This window comes from Micropterus salmoides, unplaced genomic scaffold (assembly GCF_014851395.1).
Source record: "Micropterus salmoides isolate LMB-PRFRI ecotype aquatic unplaced genomic scaffold, ASM1485139v1 Ms_hic_scaffold_10, whole genome shotgun sequence".
In the NCBI taxonomy this organism is placed as follows: Eukaryota; Metazoa; Chordata; class Actinopteri; order Centrarchiformes; family Centrarchidae; genus Micropterus; species Micropterus salmoides.
In genome coordinates, this window is record NW_024040041.1 from 28,872,981 (window position 1) to 28,889,127 (window position 16,147).

At 39.9% G+C, this 16,147-nt stretch overlaps 1 pseudogene; it reads right to left on the reverse strand.

Annotated features, from left to right (window-relative positions):
* Positions 1-929: 929 nt before the first annotated feature.
* LOC119917930 lies at positions 930-14,798 on the reverse strand (annotated as a pseudogene).
* Between the last annotated feature and the right edge of the window lie 1,349 nt (positions 14,799-16,147).

Consider the following 16,147-nt stretch of genomic DNA (forward strand, 5'->3'; position numbering starts at 1 on the left):
AGTGAGTGAAATGTGAGCAAGCAAACACAGGACATATTAACTTTAATTTTATAAACATTTATTACTGTTCTAAAACTAAACAACAGTAATCGACAACAAACTAAACTCTGACAGTGAAAGCAACTAAACAAATTTGAAGATGGTGACTAGGATTTGGAAAATAGACTTATGTGAATGAATAACCAAATGCTCATGTGGTGATATGGATATTAAATATAATGGCAAGAATGTAGGAATATGGAAGATATGAGCACTGCAGCTGAATTACTAAAGATTTTAAAACTAGATTTTGAAATGGGACCCTCTTCATAACAGGGCCTTTAGACCAGGAGGTAAAGTAAGATTCATCACCGTATCTTGCCTTTTTTCTTTTATTGTGCTTTAATACTTTATATCCCCAAACAAGGTTACCACAATAAACTGTGAACCTGGGGCTTTTTGTGGCCCCAGAGGCTTTAGGGCCATCAGGCAGTTGCCCGGTTGGTAAATCGCTAAAAGATAATGCAAAATTAATCAAAACCTTGTATACAACAACGAAAAGTGGAGAAGGATTCTTAATTATAATAATTCTTTATAAATAATTATTCTTCTTTTTGAGTTTTGCTCCAAATAAAATTATATTGTTATTTTGCCTTTTATATTTAACGTAATTTCTTTATTTGGAGATAAATATTGTAGCTTCAGTTCACCAGTTAATGATGCTGTTTATGTTCACATCCTCTTCATCACTACTGGATTTGTTATGTAAGTAATGACAGTGTTTACTTATTTGAAGGTTGATCAAAATATCATTTACTGATCGGAGTTAACATGCAATGATATTATTACAGTATGGTAAACTATGAACTACTATATGTAATTTGCTCTCAAACACTTCGGTTGTTCACATTCATTTCTACTAGTGTTCAGAGAAACATAAAGTCCAACATTCAGCTACTCGCCCTGTCCTTCTTGTGCCTGCAAAGCAAACACATTGATGCAAAAACAGTGTATATGAATTAAAAATTTGATTTCTAACATCAGCTTTGATCACGACAGCATAACAAGCTATCATACTTTACTGAAAAAGCACTTTTGGATATTTATGGGCCAAAACTCTGATTTACTGTACTTATAAAACACCAGTCACTCAGTACCTTCGTCCCTATTTCACGGCTCTTGGCTCGCATCTTGCTGGCCAGAGATTCGGCCACATCAGCTCTTTCTTCAGCCTCCTCTAGCTCATGATGAGCCTTCCTGAATCTGGCCATGTGGACGTTAGACAGCTCCTCCTGGAAGTTAATTACGTTGAACATATTGGTGATGTGACACATTACTGAATCACTGAATAGATTTCTGCTGATTCACTCACAGCTTCTTCAGCATGGTGTTTGTAGGCCTTCATTTTGCTCTGGAGCTTGTCCACCAAATCCTGCAGTTGGATGTTGTTTTTTTTGTCTTCCTCAGACTGAAAGAAGCAAAATAAGTAAACTTCTCTCAGTCAAGTAAACTGCTGGATTCTGTCATTCATAACTTTATCATTTTCTACAATATGCTTGGAGGAAGTTGTTGCAGCTTTACCTGATAGGTTAGCTCTTTGACTTTCCTCTCATATTTACGGACTCCTTGGATGGCCTCCGTAGAACGTTTCTGCTCAGCTTCAAGGTCACTTTCCAGCTCCTGGACCTACGTACAAGAGTACAATTCAAAAATTGTCTGTCCCCTAGGATTTTTATCGGGACTTTTGTTGAAGCGCTTATGTCAGAAATATACACAGCTGATTTTAAGCTGATTAAGTTGAACGTGTGTTTTAATGGACTAGCGTTACAATACTCTTTTGCGTAATATACAGTATTATGAAATAGGTGCCAGATCCCTTTTTACCTGCAATGGATGGATGTGTGGTGCTGTTGTAGTCTGTGCTACATGTTAATAGCTACTTTAGTTGTTCAATTTAATAGTTCTTGGATCCGATTCACTGTTACCACCATGTGGCCACGTCACGTTTGGCTCACAACTACTGAACCGTGAGGTGTAGAAGCAAAATTCTCCAAAGTGAATCGATGAGAAACATTCATTTCTGCTCTGAAATGTCTTTGATGTTTTCACTTTTTTCTAATCAACTTTCACAAAAGTTTGTACATAATGCATTATGGATAAGTGATCAAGCTACTCATTTTGGACTTAACATTTGGATGCATTGCCCCGCGACCCTGTACGCAGGATAAGTGGTTGGATTTGGATGGATTGTGCAGTTGCAACCAAACCTAAATTATGTGTGCACAACTCAATTCAAAGCCATCCTGAAAAGAAATATAGCATTTAAATATATGAATGTATTTGAATTAAATACATTTAAATAACTCACTAGTCATATGTCTGACTATCTTTGTAGAAAGACGGGATATTCCCTGATAGGATCCAGGTATTCTCCATCAGTCAGTCATCATTATTGTCTAATATCATGTTTATTTTAGTGCAAAATACAAAGGTAAAAACATCACTAGACACACATACATACTCTAGCCTCCAGTTTCTGGAGCTGCTTCTTTCCACCCTTCATGGCTAAGTTTTCTGCCTCATCTAAGCGGTGCTGCAGGTCTTTCACTGTGACCTCCAGGTTCTTCTTCATCCTCTCCAGATGAGCGCTGGTGTCCTGCTCTTTCCTCAGCTCTTCAGCCATCACGGCAGCCTAGAGGTGCCACAACAGGAGTATTGTTTTTATAAATTCGATTAATGTCTGTGCTAACCAAAAGCAGAGCGCAGTAAGAGCACCTTACATCAGTTATGGCTTTCTTGGCCTTCTCCTCGGCATTCCTGGCCTCTTGAACGGCTTCCTCTATCTCAGTGTGAAGTTGAGTTACATCCGCATCAAGCTTCTTTTTGGTATTTAGAAGACTGGTGTTCTGCCAACGATAAACGAGATGTGACTTGTAAATCCTACACATCAAAAGGGTTTGTTTCGATAAGTTGATACCGGTAAACAACCTACGTGAGAATGTAGAAGTCCTGCGCGTTCACTGGCATCGACCAGTTCCTGTTCAGCCATTTTGCGGCTTCGCTCCACAACTGCTTGAAGCTCCTCAACCTCAGCCTGCAACAAGGCCGTTCTACGCTCCATCACGGCTACCTGCTCCTTCATGTCATCCTGCTCTCTTGTAGAATCATCCAGGCGGATTTGGGCATCCTGAAAATGCATTTATCCATTGTTAAACTGATATGGTTTTGACATTTTTAACCCCCGTAGTGATGGGGCCTAAGGTTAGAGATGTCGTCCCTCTGGACTGTCAGTCTATCTGTCCACTTAGGTTGAGAACAAGATATCTTGACAGAGAGTAGTTGTAAAGTAAAAAAGTTAGCCACCATAAGCTACTGGTCATAACCAAGTAAAGCTGCAGCAGCCAGGTGTCTTGACTTGAGCAAGGTGCAGTTTTTGACTTATAAATTGAACTTATAAGTTGCAAAAAGGAAGACTGTGTTCCAGTACAGTCTTGCTTTAAGCCATAACTCTTTCTTGTTGTACCTTGTGTTGCGCCTGTATGTTCCTCAGTTGTTTCAGGGACTCGGCCGCCTGCCTGTTAGCGCGGCTCAGCTGGATTTCCATCCCGTTTAAGTCCCCCTCCATCTTTTTCTTCACTCTCAGGGCGTCGTTCCTGCTCCGGACCTCAGCGTCCAGAGTGGCCTGCATTGACTCCATCACTCTTTGGTTGTTCCTCTTCAGCTGGTCGAGCTCCTCGTCTTTCTCTGCCACTTTTCTGTCAACTTCAGCCTTCATCTGGTTTAGCTCCATCTGTACTCGCAGGATCTTAGACTCCTCTTGTTCCAGGGTGGCCTTAAAACATGTGTATCCATTTAAATAACAGTCACCAAGGCTGTGGTTTACTGAAGACATATTTGATGGTTTGTTATCAGTTGTACCTCAGATTCTTCCAGCGCAGTTTGCATGTTGTATTTTTCTGTCTCCACCTGCTTCTTGAATTTCTCCAGTTCATGAATCGTCTTCCCGCTCTCCCCAAACTGTTCTGTCAGGTCTGAGATCTCCTCTGTGTTTTGACAGAGAGGTTTTGAAATAATTTATTTAAAATATTCCTCAGAAACTGTTGTTTCTCACAATAAGATTACACTTACGTTGCAGGTTTTTGTTTTCCCTTATCGTTGTCTCCAGATGATCGAGGGCTTCTTCGTAGGAGTTCTTCAGTTTGAAAAGCTCAGTGCTTAGAGATCGAGATTCTTTCTGAGCGCTTTCCAGCTCTGCTGAGACTCCTCAAACTTCTGCTTCCACTCAGCTAGAATCTGAATTTGTTGGAAAATTAGCTAGTCAGAATTAATTTTGTAATATAAAGCAGTATTAGAATTAAGTGCCAAAGAAAATACCTTGTCAAAGTTTCTCTGCTTCTTGTCGAGGGTGGCAGCTAAGCTGTTGGACCTTTCCACATCGACCATGAGATCCTCCATCTCATTTTGAAGTCGCTGTTTAGTTTTTTCCAGTGAGGCACACTTTGAATTCACTGCTTCACATTGTTCTTCAGCCTCTTGGAGACGCTGGGTGATTTTTTTCCTATCAAAGGTAATTATTATTATTAAAATGTTAACCAAAGTCCCATTTTGGCAGCTATCAAGGCTTTTTGAAATAACAATGTAATATAGTAAAAGATTTAGAGAAAAATATAGAGAAAAAGTCAGTCAGTGATATAACACAAGTCTAACAGTGATATTTTAGTTAGAGTTAAATTGGTTTAAAGAGTGACTTTAAATGCAGTTTTTGAATTCCAAAAAGAAAAAATGTATTATATTATGTCATTATTTAGTTATTATTGGAAACTTTATCCTTCATACAGTACATGTTGAACTGACTGCTTGCCTGTAGAATCATTTCATATGTTCTGCTGATTGGCTGTTCACTAACTACAAGACTCTGTAGGTTATGCAAGCAATTAATTGGAATGAATGAATTAGAAGTGTACAAAATAAACACTTTCCCTATTTTCCAAGAAACTTTCTTGGGCATTATTCAGATTTATTAGAAAATGATGGCCCCACAAAGACTGAAAAACTCTAGTGGGATGATGACTACATTTAAATTAATATTTTGTCAATGTAATATTAAAATAAATGAAGAAATGAAATATGCACTTTTTAAAAATCATATTAGGCACAGTCCACATGACTGTTTGATATCTAATATTTGGTTAAAGCCATTTAAGCCAAACCTTAGCCTGATCTATTGATCTTGTCTTAGTGTATAATTACTTTGCTTCCTCAAGCTCCTCGGTGCGTTGGATAGCATCAGTCTCGTATTTGTTCCTCCACAGGGCCACCTCAGCGTTTGCTTTTGACAAACTGCGCTGCAGCTCAGCTTTGGCCTCCTGCTCCTCCTCAAACTGCTCACGAATGAGATCACAGTCATGACGGGCTGACTGTAAACTGTGAGCCAAGGCGTTCTTAGCCTATTGAGGAAGAAACCATTATGATGCTTCATGAGAAAAAAAAGTCATGTAAGTGTCAGTGTTTGCAAACCTTCGATTACCTTTGTTTCCTCCTCGATCAGTCTTTTTAACTCGTCAATTTTTGTTGTGAATCCTTGCTTTCCTCTCGTCAGCTGGGAAATGAGACTCTCTCTCTCTTCCATTTGTCGGGATAATTCAGCTACCGCAAGCCAAGAAAAGGAAATACATTTTACTAAAACTCAAACTAAAACTCTGTAACTTTATGAATTTCATTAAAAGGAGGAAAGATATTACCATTCTCAGTTTGAAAACGGGCCCTCTGATTGGTAAGATCATTCACTTGATGCATGTTTTCCTCATTCTTGGTCTTTAGCTCCATGAGCTGATCTTCAAGTGAATGACAAGTCTTCTCCAGGATGACCTTTAATTTTTTAAAAAACACAAATTCATCCAGTTAGTTCTGCAGTACCTTATGCTATTAACATATTAGCGATTCAAAAAATCTGACCTTGGCTTTTGCAACTGTTTCCATATTAATGGTCAAATCATCAATCTCCATCTTCATTTCACTCTTTTCCTTTTCCATTTTCTGTTTAATTCTCTGGAGGTTGTCGATCTGGTCTCCCAGCTCAGCCATGCTGTCCGCCTGCTTCTTGCGCAGTGTGGCGGTTGTGGCCTCGTGGTGCAGCGTGGACTCCTCCAGGTCACGCCGCAGTTTGAGGAACTCAGCTTCGCGCTTCTTGTTCATCTCGATCTGAGCGGCGGTGGCTCCTCCGGCCTCTTCCAGCCTCTCGCTGATCTCCTCGATCTCCCTGGTGAGGTCCGACCTCTGCTTCTCGATCTTTGCCCGGACAGCTCGCTCTGCCTCGACTTCTTCCTCCAGTTCTTCAATTCGAGCCTTAAAACAAAAAAACATACCATCATCAGGGGACAAATGGTTGTTATCAGCCTGGGTCATGTGTGACTTTAATCCGAGTAGTATTACATGGAGCTCCTTCATCTTCTTTTGAAGCTGGTTATTAATTGTTTGCTCGTCTGCAATGTTGCTGAGCAGCTGGTTGTTTTCAAATTCTTTTCTGCATGGACAAGAAAATGATGATGTCAATATTTATTTTCCTCATACATACTGTACATGATCAGCGCATGAGCTTACTTCTTAATCCTCTCCTCGGATTGTTGTTTGTCATTTTCTAGGTCCATCAGGGATTCTTGTGTAAGTTTCAGATCCCCATCGAGCTTCCTCTTGGCTCTTTCCAGGTCCATGCGGATCTTCCTTTCTTGCTCCAATGAACCCTCAAGCTTGAAAGCAAATTGCACAAAGTTAATTAAGATGCACCAGTGTTTGACTGTATTATTGTCTGCAGCAACTCACATCATCCACTTGCTGTTCCAGCTTAGACTTGGCTTTGGTCAGAGAGTTGACTTTGTCTTCCTCAGCTTGAAGATCATCCAGTGCCTGTTGATGAGCCTCTTGTAGGGCTCTCTTCTCCTTGGTCAGTTTACCAATCTTTTCATCCTGACTGGCCAGCTCATCCATTAGGTTTTTGACCTGCAATAGGTAGTAAGAATAGACTTTTGGCTGCTAATTTTAAATAATTATGGTGACACAACCAAACTCCATTGAAATGTTAAGTTGTTTTTGAGACACCCTGACACAAGCAAGCAAGCAAATACTAAGGATATGAAGTATGAGATATATGGAGCTACCGAACAAACAGTCTTACAAACCTTGTTTTCTGTGGCATGTTTCTCCTTCTCCACTTTGGCCAGGGTTATCTCCAGGTCATCAATGTCTTTTTTAAGCTCAGAGCATTCGTCTTCGAGCTTCCGCTTCTTGGCGGTTAACTCAGCGGACATTTCCTCCTCGTCCTCTAGTCTCTCAGTCACCTCTTTGAGTTTGGCCTCGAGCTGGATTTTGCTCTTGATCAAGCCTTCACATCTTTCCTCTGCATCGCAAAGATTTTCTGAGTCCTAAGAAAAACACAGAGAGAACAGCAGTATTGTATGATCATTTGGACAATGATTTAAGTGAGTTTGGCTTTTATTTGCTATGATACTCACAGCTTGTACTTGCAGGAGGAGGTTATTTTTCTCCTGCAAAAGAGAAACCATTTTCTCTTCAAGCTCCTTTCTCTTGGACTCTGACTTTGCCAGATCCTCCTTACACTTGATGAAGTCCTCTTTCATGGTCGCCATCTCCTTTTCGGTCTCTGCACTCTTTAGAAGTGGCTTTATTTTAAAGAACAGCTTCATCCACGGCCAGTGTTTCACATTCATGAACAAGCGCAAGTTATACTGTAGAATCCAGACGCAATCCCTGTAAGATACACACCGTTTTTAATCTACATGGTATTGGTTTAGTTTATATCATTAAAGAGGAGCATTTTTGGCGTTAAATTGGTACCTGGTGTTTTAACCTCATTTGGAATCAGGCAACGTACAAAGTGAGGGTGAGTGCTCCTTAAGTTGGTCATTAGTTTTCCAAGATTTTCCTGCAGGAGATCAATTGTCATTACATCTTTTTCGAATGTCAAACACTGAGAATAAAAGATTTTGCTTCTTGCCCTGATTTGAGCCTTCAAGCACTGCCAGTATGGCTACAAGTCCTGCCTCCTTAAAGCTTAACAATCAAACCAACCATTATTATTTGATTGATGGAACTTATTGGAAAAGAGTTGAACTGTGCGGAGTCCCCATCTTTGGAAATAAATGCAGGGCAAGAAAGTCATATCTAAATAGATTATCACTTCTGTACCCTGAAAACAGCAGACACTGTCTGAAACGAGCCGCCCTTCTTCTTCCCTCCTTTCTTTCCACCTTTGCCAGCTCCAGCATCACCACCCGATTCTACAAAGCAGAAACAAAAGTATTACTTGACATTTGCCAATGTAGGTGTCGGGGGAGGGGGGGGGGGTCTTTTGCTGAATCATTCCCTAAATCATTTCTACCCCAGACACCCACTAGTCTCTTTCTTAAGAATACTAAAACTCGTGTTTCTACTGTAGATGTTAGTTATTCCAAAGTTTTGCAAATGTTGTACCTGCGTCAGCACCAGAAAATGAAGCATACAAGAAAGATAACAATTTCATCGATGACTTCTGGTAAAGCTGCACCACCGACTCATTCAGAGGATCTTTGTTTTTCTCCAGCCAGCCGGTGATGTTGTAGTCCACAGTGCCGGCATAGTGCACCAGGGAGAAGTGAGCCTCAGGTTTGCCTTTGACAACCTTTGGCTTTTGGAAAGCACTATTTTTTCCGAGATGTTGGTCGTAGAGTTTGTTCTTAAAAGAAGTGTCTGAGGCCTTGGGGAACATACACTCCTCTTCGAGGATGGAAAAGATTCCCATTGGCTGGTGAATGTATCACAGGAATATATTATATATGGTGCCTAAAATTTGGTATAATATATACTGATGTGCAGTAGTTACCTACCTACCTTTTCAATGAGTTCAATGCAGGCTGCCAAATCCATACCAAAGTCAATGAACTCCCACTCGATTCCCTCTTTCTTGTATTCTTCTTGCTCCAGTACAAACATGTGGTGGTTGAAAAACTGCTGCAGTTTCTCATTGGTGAAATTAATACAAAGTTGCTCCATGCTGTTGAACTGTGACAAGAATAAACCATTAATTTATGACATATCAACATAAAACCGAGAAACAAGCATTACTGTTGGAAATCATCATCACCACTGACTGATCGAAATAAATTTTAAATAAATAAATTTAATCCCAAACTCACATCAAATATTTCAAATCCAGCGATGTCTAACACTCCAATGAAGAACTGTCTTGGTTGCTTTGTGTCCAGCATCTCATTGATTCGTATAACCATCCATAAGAACATCTTCTCATAGACAGACTTGGCCAGAGCGCCAACTGCATTGGTGATCTGATCAGGAGATTTTGAAGATACATAAATCACTAACACAAAATATAGAGTTTAAATGCGAACAGGGTTATTTATCTTTATAATGTGGTGACGGCACAAAACATAAAATGTTTCTCACTGGCTGACAGTTGTCCGAACTGGACATGGTTTGGGGTGGGAGGCATTTGATAGGTTTTGCCCTAACCAGTCAGTAGTGAGTTACATATCCATCCCACCAACCTCATTTTCAATCCACCGTGGGTGTGAAAACAGTTGCTAGGGGCAGTTAATGGTTAAGAGTTTAACGCTCATCAATTGTCATTCTTATCCGTGCTTGTTGTCATTTAAATAAAAACACACATGAGTTGCCAAACACATTGGCACAATTAAAGACGATTCAGAATTTAAACTTCAAGAGTTGTTATTTCGCAAACAGTAGCATCAATCTCATCTACACGTGTTGCCATTTTCTGACACTATTTTTAAATGATGTATCTATCATGAACCATGCTATGGATTGGGACGATTTGACACACGTCTCGTTAGAAACTGATGAGATGTTCCCGGCTGATGTGAAGATTTCCTTAAATTGCTTTGTAAACAAACTTAACACTAGCATCAGATTTTACATTTGCATTACCATCCGAAATTTGGTTTGGTCACTGGTTATGATATACTGTCAAGAGCAATAATGCACAACAAGGTGTTCCGATATGAAAAGTAACAGTCTTGGAGAAGTAAAAGGCCAGTCTACTTTACTTACCCTCCACATTGTGCATTATTTTCTTATATTAGTACACCTCATCATGCATTATCACTTATTGTCGTACCTGCGGGACAGTTTGGCCCTTGGTGACATATTCATTCCCCACTTTCACTCTGGGGTAGCAAAGGCCTTTCAAGAAGTCAGCAGAGTTCAGACCCATGAGGAAAGCGACTTTGTCTGCCACTGAGAGATAAACATGAAATATTTTTTAATATCGTCTGCATGTCTTCATTAATTGAAAAGTAAAGAGTCTCACCTTCAGTGCCATCAGGCTCCGCCTGCTCCTCCCTCTGCTTCTGCTTGAACTTCATGTTCCCATAATGCAACACAGCACCAGTTAACTTGTAGATGGAGACTTTTTCTTCATTGGTGAAGCCCAAGACATCAGTGGCAGTCTGTTACATTAAATTCATTGTTAGTAGAAGCCAGCAAAATGCACCTGTATGCGACTGGAAGACAAGAGACAGCTCACATCTGTGGCCACCAGCTCTTCCTTGTCGTCGATGCTGACCACAGAGATCTGCCCCTGACTTATCATAGGGAAGTCATATGGGTTTGTTGTTATGAGAAGCATTTCTGAAGCAAGAAACAAAAATGATTACGTATTTTCTGAATTCATTTTCCAAAATATCTTAATTTGCAAGCTATAATGGCCTCAGCTTACCTATAAGCTCTGGTTTGTGGCCAGTCATTATCTGATAAAAGATGTGGTAGCTCCTCTCTTCAGACAACTGGAATGTCACTCTCGACTTCTCCAGCAAATCTACGTTGAATTATGTATCAAATAATGATTGTCAATTGTAAGAAGACATATAATGAAAATTATTAATGTGGAAAAATAAACTTACAGGTTTCAATATCAGCAGAAGCCAGTTTTCCTGTGGTTCCAAAGTGAATTCTGATGAATTTACCCTACGGAACATAAAATCAAAATAAAACTGGGTAGAATGCAAGTTCATTTTTAAAATCATAAGGAATATTTAAAGGAGTAGACAAGGTTACAGTACTTGGACTATTGCTATTAAAGCAACTGTCTCTTGGGAAAGGTCTTATTTTGAGAGCTCTTACTTACAAATCGTGAGGAGTTGTCATTCCTCACAGTCTTGGCATTCCCAAAAGCCTCCAGCAAAGGGTTCGCTGAAATGATTTGATCTTCCAGCGTCCCCTGGAAAACACAGCCAGCCTCATCAGAGTCCCACTGTGTTTTCTTTACCCAGTCTTATTGTATCTTTTTCAGGGATTACCTGGATTTTGCCAGACGAGTGCTCTTTCTTGTCGCCACCAGCCACCGCAATCGTCGCAAAGTACTGGATGACACGTTTAGTGTTGACAGTCTTCCCTGCACCCGATTCTCCGCTGTGAGCACAGAATGAAAGAGACGTGAAGAAGACCAAAGAATCATACTGAATTACTGAATTTTACTAAAATGCAACACAACTCACGTAATCAATACAGACTGGTTCTCACGATCTGTCAGTGACAGAAAATATGAACACGCTTCAGTGACAGTTCTGCATTAATTATAGTTTTGCATTATTTGCATTAGTTTGGTTAAGTGACAAGGTTGCTTAAAACCCTGAAAGAAGTCTGTTACTATGAGCTGTGGATTAAAAAGTCATGCAAAAACATTTTATGGTTCCAGCTTCACAAATGAGTTTTCCTTTTAATTACATATTTCAATCTTTGTAATGTATTGTTAATAAAATCTTTAGGTTTGGACTGAACAACCATTGTGAAGGTGTCACTTTGGACTCTTGTCACGCCCAGCCACCGCAGTTAGATTATTGTGTCCACTTTTATGTCTGTAACCACTTCCTGTCTGTTGGAACTTAACATCTTGTCTCTTTTCGGGTCTTTGTCTGCCTCCCTGTCCTGTGTGATTACCTGTCCCTGACCTAATGTGCTCCAGCTCTGCCTCATTGTCTCACCAGCCCTAGTGTTTAAATACCTACTTCCCCTTTTGTATCAGTGCCAGTTTGTCTTGATCCCTTGTGCCAGAATCCTAGCGATATTTCAGTGTGCGCTCTCTGGTGTGTTTGACCTTAGCTCTCTGTATTTGACTTCGACTTCTGCCCTGTGATTTTGTTACTGCTGCCTGTGACTTTTTGGACTTGGTTCAATAAACTGTTTATTATGTGAACCACGTTGAGTCGAGCCTGGTGAGTCCATTACCACCACTGTGTGTTGCCACTGATGGCTCTGGGTAATTGTGATGGGATTTCTCACTATTTTCTAAATTTGAACAAACCAAACATTCAATTGATTAATGGAGAAAGTAATCCGCAGATTAATCCATAATGAAAATAATCATTAGTTTCAGTCAGATACAAAATAGTTCCAAATGAGCTCCAGTAAAATCCTGCTTTTACATTAATGCATGAGTAACAATAATCTAGTGATAGAATATAATAGTGTAACAGTCACAGGGGGCATCTTTCTGCACCAAGAACATTTACTTTTAATTTCAGTAACCTTTTCAATGCAGGACTTGACTTGTAATGCAGTGTTTTTACAGTGTGGTATTAGTACTTTTACTTGTGTGAAAGAACTGTATACTTCCTCAACCACTGTGTCTGGCCAATATCTGATTTTCAACATCAGGGACAACAAAGCTGTCAGAGATATTCAGGGCTCTGTAATTTCCGCGAGAGGCTCAAATACCTCCTTGCTCTTTCGTACCTGTAAGCATATTTTGATACGCATTATCAGAGACAGAGAATATATGTGGCGGGGCCTCCATGCGCTTTTTCCCTCTGTAGGCTGCAACAACTTGTGGGTCGTACACCGGCAGCCACTTGTAAGGGTTTACAGTGGCACAGAAGAGTCCAGAGTAGGTCTGCAGGTGAGAAGTATGTTAGGCAAGACAGCGAGAATCACTGATAAAGAGATGAAAATCTCTCTCTCATTACTTACATAAATCATCCACGCTGAATAACGATCTTTGAGGTTAAACAGCACAGAGGGCTCATTGAGGTGGGTCATCATGGCCATGTCCTCAATCTTGTCGTACTTTGGGGGATTCATAGGATGGCAATCTTCTTCCGTGACTATTACAGTCTGGAAAATAAAGTGAGAGAAGATGAAATTATATTGACTGAAGAAGAAGAAGAAGTTTTATTATATAGCGCCTTTCCAGAGCTCAAGGTCGCTTTACATGGTACATTTACAATACATTTACACACTAACACACAACTTACAATCACATAGGATACATATAGTCACATTTAAACGAAATACATGTTAAATAGATATGTTTTTAACTGTATCTTGAATGTAGCCACAGATGAAATATTTCGAAGTGAAAGGGGCAGTGAATTCCATAATTTTGGAGCATTAACACTAAATGACCTTCCACCTATTGTTGACAACCGGAAATGAGGGATGGACAATAAACCAAGTTCAGTTGATCTGAGAGGCCGTGCAGGGTGGTAGGTGAAAAGTAGATCAGACAAATATGGGGGTGCAAGACCATTTAATGCCTTAAATGTTAGAAGCAATACCTTAAAGTGGATACGTGATGCTACGGGTAGCCAGTGAAGGTCATGAAGCACCGGAGTAATGTGAGCAGAACGCCTGGTGGAGGTGAGAACTCTTGCTGCTGAGTTTTGAACGTACTGTAATCTTGCAATAAGTTTTTTGGGAAGACCAAGAAATAAAGCATTGCAATAATCCAGACGTGATGTAATTAATGCATGGATTAAGATTTCAGCGTCAGCTAAAGTGAGAGAAGATCTTAGACGAGCAATATTCCGAAAATGAGAGAAGGAGTTTTTAACAAGAGAAGAAATATGAGTGCCGAATGAGTCGAATAAGACACAGAGGTTACGAGTCAGTGATGAAGGCTTAATATGGAAACCATCAATATAGAAGGACTGGTCCATCCTTTTGACTGAGGCAGCAGAGCTGATCAGTAATATCTCAGTTTTATTATCATTTAATTTGAGGAAGTTAAGAGACATCCAATGCTTGATGTCCCTGATACATGCAGTGAGTGAGTCAGGCAGGGATGGCCTATCGGAGCTGGTGGTGAAATAAATTTGGATGTCATCAGCATAGCAATGGAATTGAAGTCCATGCCTGCGTATGATGTTACCAAGTGGGTGTATAAATAGCAAATTCCTGCAGCAGAACTAACAGGATTCAACAACAAGAAATGAAAAATAGCACACTAGAGTATAAAATTCATCATTAAAATGTATAAAATATGGGGTTCTGTTAACAAATAAAGTCACAAACCAACTGATGCTGAAAGTCTCATACCAGCATTTTGCATGTTACAGCTCATTTATTACAAATCATGTATTCTTTACGTTACTTTAAGCACGCTAAAGTATTTTAGATTGTTATTTCCCCCACCTTTAGGGCAGCCACTAGTAGCACGTAATAACTGTACGACATGATTTTTCCTTTTTGAATAAATTATTTTTTACATTGGTAATTCAGTTGCAAGTGCAAATTCATTTGAAAAGTCTGCACTGCGCCAACAGTAATTTGAAGTATGCAGGGATGAATCAGTGATGCTGACATATTACCTCATCAGCTTCAGTCTTTACGGTGACTCGGCCACCTTCTCTCTTCTGGATGACACCTTTGATGTACAGCTCCTTGGCATCTGGCACAAAGCAGGCCGTTCTGGCATCAAACGGGCGGTTCTGAGCCTCAACTCTCTCCTTCTCAGGTTTCCGGAGAAAGATTGCTGCTGGCCCATACTGGGCCATCTCTGCATCACTGCTCATGCTGATGTCTGAAGATAAAAAACCATGAAAGTAAGGCAAACAGTGCAATTAATCCAAATTTTCAAACGATTTGTAATCAAATTATTGATACTTTTGTATCTTACTTACCGGGTTGACACACCCAGATAGAACTCAAGATTCTGCGGTGCCACAGATCACACACCAAAAGAATAAGACGACAATCTGTGCAGAGCCACCGTTATGGACAGATGCCAGAGGGGAAAATGATAGATCTCACCAATGGTCAGTGAATGGCAGACCTCTAAGTGAACAGCAGCAGGAGGTGGAGGCTCCTTTTATAAAGATGAATGTGCTGCTGAAGCAAACCGGACACTCCAATCTTGGCAGTGCCACTCCATTCAAATGTCAATCAAGTTGCATTATCGATCTCTGCTCAACACTTAAATATGGCTCAGGATCTTCTAGTGGTAATAGGAACATGTCAGCAGCGACAGGTGATGATCCCCAAGCACTATTTTTACATGCCTTTCATTCTGTCGAGAACTGCTATTAGCTGCTTAAAGTTTATGTTGTGTTTGCTGTTCAGTATGACATCTCATGTTAAATGCATAACGAATTGCTTAATCAATGTACTCATTGTGATAATATTGATTTGGAGACAGAAGCTGTCATTGTGTGTATTTATGGGTATGAACCAAACCCAGTGTCTCCATGATGCATCATGACCTTCCTGTTTAACTCGAGGAGCAACTGCTCATTCGCCTCCAAGGCACCTTGCTTGGATTTACCGGATTAAACTCTGGACAGATGTCAGTTCAGTGTTGATATTACTTTTTTGGAATGTGTCATGAGAAAATGAAAGTGAGAGAATGAAAATCAGATTTCAGACAGGTTTCTTATTGGGGAATTGCTTTGAAATGGTCTTTAGGTTTTTATTCTGCGGAACATATTTTGAATTTGTGTTGAACATTTTACAATCGATTAGGGTTAATAATAAATTACTTAATTCCAAGGTTCCCAAGGTTTAGTGCAATTCATGCACGTATTTTAACATGACATTATTATAAACTGGACATGACATAAAAGTTTACTTGTGTTTCCAGCCACAACTTTGTCTAAACTCTCTATCACGCAACCTGTAATTCTTGAAAGGAAGCTGCTTGACTTAGTTGCACCTGCATCTAGCCAATGGGCCAATGTAAAAACTGATTTGAAGAGTTCCTCATGTAAGTCAATGATTACTGCCTGTGCTGCTTTCTTTCTATTGGGAATTTAGGCTGCTGAAACAGCAAATACAATTATTTCATAAATTATATCAACAATATTGTCATATGTCAAGTCAAGGCTTTCAGATCCTTCATTATCTTTGAACTCTTTGGAGTTTCCCA